The following is a 4,201-nucleotide window of genomic DNA, read 5'->3' as shown; positions in this document are numbered from 1 at the left end:
AGCTGCAGCTGTTTGTGGGGGACCCTTCCCTGCCCCCCTTCATTGCTGCAGCAGAGCTCCCCTTCGGGGGGAGAGGGGATGTGTACACAACTGACTAGGAAAGGACCGAGCTGCTGGCCGGGCAGTTTGCTTCACATTCTGCCTTTTGGGGGGAGAATCAAAGGGAGCGGGGGGATTCTGGGCGGACATGGGGCAGGGGGATGCTGCAGCAGAGGAGCAGGTGAGGGCTGGGGGCACCCCCCTAAACCGCTGACAAGTCTCGGAGGGGACCACAGAACATTTCACAGCGTCAGTGCCGTGAGAGGCGATGCGGAGCAGACCCTCTCCAGCTGGAGAGGGAGGAGTTGGAGCGACTGCTGTGTCACAAAACTTTGGAAACGACCCCCCGTCTCCCCTCTCTGTTTTAAAGGCTGTGAGAATCGTAATGAAGTCACACAGGGGCTTGAGCTATAAGCACAGCCTGCGGCCGTACCCATCATAAACAGAGGCTTTTACCTGCGCGCGGTGTAGGGTTTCGATTTAAATGCCAAAACATCCCGAACGGGGCCGGGCCGAGCTGCTGCCCACGCCCACGGCAGTGCTCAGGGCCGCCCCCGCGTGCGTCACGGGCGGCACCGCCGCCGTGCCGCGGCGCGTGCCGCCCCGAGGGCGCTCAGCGCTGCAGCGAACCGCGCTGAACGCTTGAAATGCTGGAAAGTTGTTAGGGGGAGAAGGGAAAAGGGAGAGAGAGCCTGACTCGATCGCTGACATGGGTACAACTCCTGCGCCGCAGCGAGGCTCCAGTCCCGCCAGGGCGATAGCGTCGCGATCGTTGCCATGGGTTCAGCGCATGCGTCGCAGCGAGGGTTGTTCGCGCGCACGGGGCTGGCGGCTTTAAAACGGCGCTCACTGGCCCGCCGGGGCTATCGGGTTCCTGCTCGCTCCGTGCTAGGTGAGTGCCTGCCTCCACAGTTCTCCGGGGCTTTCCTCTGGCAGCTGCAGGACCGTACTCTGGCTTTGCTTGCAGGGGGGTTCCCGGAGCCGAGCCGGGACCGTTTGGGAGCCGCGACGGGGCAGGGGACTCGCGCACTACCGGCCGGGGCTGGGGCCGGGGCGAGCGGGCGGGCGGGCCGGGGCGGGCGGGCGAGCGGGCCGGCCGGGGCGGGCGGGCGGGCGGGCGGGCCGGGGCGAGCGAGCGAGCGGGCGGGCGGGCCGGGGCGAGCGAGCGAGCGGGCGGGCGGGCCGGGGCGAGCGAGCGAGCGGGCGGGCGGGCCGGGGCGAGCGAGCGAGCGGGCGGGCGGGCCGGGGCGAGCGAGCGAGCGGGCGGGCGGGCCGGGGCGAGCGAGCGAGCGGGCGGGCGGGCCGGGGCGAGCGAGCGAGCGGGCGGGCGGGCCGGGGCGAGCGAGCGAGCGGGCGGGCGGGCCGGGGCGAGCGAGCGAGCGGGCGGGCGGGCCGGGGCGAGCGAGCGAGCGGGAGGGCCGGGGCGAGCAGCAGTCAGGAAGAGTCAGGAGGGGTCTTCTCCCGGTAACAGTAAGTGCTCTTCTAGCGTGGCACCTGTCGTCTTTGTGTTCCTCCCCGTAACTCCAAATTCCCTTCCTAGTGTTCTCACTGCCTTTCCAAGTCTCCCAGTAACTCCCCCACAGCTCTGCGAGTTAAATGAATGCCAGAGAAAAATGAGATGCCTGTGCAGTGTTTTTCTAGGGTGCAGGGAAACCTACTCACAGCTTTACAACGTGAGTAACTGAGAGCTAAGCTTTGCTTTTTGCTCCACTCCTTACCGTTTGACTCTTTGCTTTCTACTTGGTCGACCAAGCAAGGCTGATGTCACTTCACAGTCGCTACCCCGTTGGTGCCTGCCTGCGAGTGCCAGGACCCTTCCCGGAACCACAGGACAGAAGGAGGGTTTGTCTCTCTCGCGGTGCCCTGAGCAGGAGTCGTACCAACACAGGCTCAGAAAGCTGAAACCATCGAAAGATTTAATTAGAGAGCAACAGGCATTAGAGGTTGGTTGATGGCCAGGGAGAAATGCACCGACTGCAAGGCAATGGGGGCGTAGTAAATCCTGGGGAACAGGGAACACGCTCGGAGACGCAGAGCCACGCAACAGCTCTCACAGAGAGGCACAGCAAAAACTCAGCTGCGTCCCGAAGGCGCAAGCCCTACCAAGAAGGGCGTCCGTGGGTCGGGGCTATCAGAAGCAGGGCAGCCCCTCAGCTGTCTCTGTCTTTCCTACCGCGATGCCACGTGGGGGTGGGCGATTGTGGGGGGGTTACAGACCATTGCAAAAACAGGGCGGAGGGCTTGCCAGCGCCGGGCAAACCAACCCCAGGGGCGGCTGCTGCCAAGAGGCCTGGTCACACCTAGCGGAGCATGTTGGAAACTGGGGACATTCAGCGTATCCCACAGCAGAATGTGACTCCGGCTGAGAGAGGATGAACTCAGAGGGGGCAACACACATCAATGCATTATAGTCACTGTGCGAATAGTTAGAAGTCGGTCTAACCTCTTTCCCTCCTGGCTTAACACCAGCCTGGCGTCCAGGACTCAACATACGCACTGCACAGCAACCCACAGAGCTCCTGGGTCATCCCACCTGTACTTGTTCCTGCTGTCCCTGCAGCAATGGACTGTTTCTGATTTTTTTTTTTTTTCCTCTTTTCCTTTCAAAGTCAGACTGATTCCTGATTCTTCTCCACATCCCTGCCCAGTTCCAGCACCAGAGAGACTGCCCTGAGAGAGAACGAGCCGGGATAACCAGGGACTCGCCTCGAGGAGTCGAATACCACGTGCCAAGAGTGGATGACAGGGCTGTGACAGGGGAGCGGGAGGGGAATGGAGGGGTGGCTTGTGGCGGGTGAACGCCCATTCTGAAGACAGGGTGGAGGGCTTGCGAGTGTTCTACTAAACTCTCTGCTTCCCAGCTGACTCCAAATTATTTCTTGCTGGATTTGGTCCTTTCCTTTTTTTTCCCCCCTCTGTTGGGAGGGAGGAGGGGGGGAGCAGGAGAGAGATTCTCAGCCTCGACACCATCCAAGCTCTGAGCTCCCAGGTAAGGGTCAAATCGCTGCAGCGACGACACAGCCGAGGAGCGGGCGAGTGAGGGGCGGGGGCAGCCTCTCCCAAACGCTGCCGGCGGACTGCTTGCCCGAACGTTCCCGGAGGGGACGGAAACCCATGACAAAACGTAAGTATTAGCGTGAGGTATTGTAGCGGAGGAAAAGCCATGCTGTTCCTCCAGAGGTTGCAGAGCAGTAGTAACGTGTACGCCAAAAGGTTTCCAATGGCCCTGAGCGGCAAATTAAAACCGCACAACACACACAAAGGAGACCCCACTGGTTTTATATTCAGTTGTTTAATTTGAATGGAAAGGCCTCTGAAGAGAGGCCAGCTGAGTCGCTCCCCACGCACCCGGAGGAGATGCCCCCCCTGACCGGTCAGCGTCCCCCCCCACTTCAGGGGGTTTGTGGGCATCTATGGTGGGTGTGGGGGGTATCAAAGAGGAATTCAGGGACATGTGGGAGCCAATGGAGGGTCACCTGGGGGCACTTCAGTTGGATGGTTAGGGTTAGTTGGGGGGGGGAGTGGGGGCTGGCTTGCTGGCAGCCTCTGGTGTGTGTGGGGGGTTGGCCAGCTTGGCAGCGGCGGCCTCTGTTATTGGGCGGGGGGGGTTGGCTGGCTTGGCGGCGGCAGCAGCGTCTGTTGTTGGTTGGGGGGTTGGCCGGCTTGGCAGTGGCGGCTTCTGTTGGGTGGGGGGCGGGATGCGTGGCTGGCTTGGCCACAGCCTTTGTTGTTGGGTGGGGGGTGTTGGCTGGTTTGGTGGCAGCCCATGTTTTTGGGTGTGTGTGGGGGGGTGGCTGGCTTTTTGGCGGCAGCTTCTGTTATTGGGTGGGGCGTGGGGGGGGGGGGCTTGGCCTGGCAGTGGCCTCTGTTATTGGTTGGGGGGGTGGGATGCGTGGCTGGTTTGGCGGTGGCCTCTGTTATTGGGTGGGGATGGGGGGGTCGCTGGCTTGGCGGCGTCACCCTCCATTTTTTGGGGGGGTTGGGGGGTGGCTGGCTGCAGCAGCTTCTGTTGCTGGGGGGTATGGGGGGATTCGCTGGTGCGGCGGCGGCCTCTTTTTTTGGGGGCTTTGGGGGCGCCTGGCTTGGGGGCGGCAGCTTCTCTTGCTGGGGTGGGGGGGTTGACTGGCTTGGCGGCAGCGGCTTATGTGGTTGGTTGGGGAGG

At 62.6% G+C, this 4,201-nt stretch overlaps 1 long non-coding RNA gene across 4 annotated transcripts; it reads left to right on the top strand.

The window, feature by feature from the left end:
* Positions 1 to 618: 618 nt before the first annotated feature.
* On the top strand, positions 619 to 3,548 carry LOC137456563 (uncharacterized). Of its 4 annotated transcripts, XR_010991045.1 has the most exons (4): positions 619 to 931; positions 1,580 to 1,712; positions 1,815 to 1,982; positions 2,649 to 3,548. It is a non-coding gene; the product is annotated as an uncharacterized lncRNA (long non-coding RNA). The 4 variants fall into 4 exon arrangements; XR_010991047.1 differs by lacking the exon at positions 1,580 to 1,712 and having other exon boundaries at positions 1,797 to 1,982; XR_010991046.1 differs by lacking the exon at positions 1,580 to 1,712 and having other exon boundaries at positions 1,793 to 1,982.
* Positions 3,549 to 4,201: the final 653 nt, after the last annotated feature.

The sequence above is a fragment of the Melanerpes formicivorus genome, unplaced genomic scaffold (genome assembly GCF_026170545.1).
Source record: "Melanerpes formicivorus ecotype bairdi unplaced genomic scaffold, bMelFor1.0.p_v2 SCAF_130, whole genome shotgun sequence".
Taxonomy (NCBI): Eukaryota; Metazoa; Chordata; class Aves; order Piciformes; family Picidae; genus Melanerpes; species Melanerpes formicivorus.
Note: the sequence above shows the minus strand (reverse complement) of the source record. Positions and strands in the feature narration are given on the sequence as shown.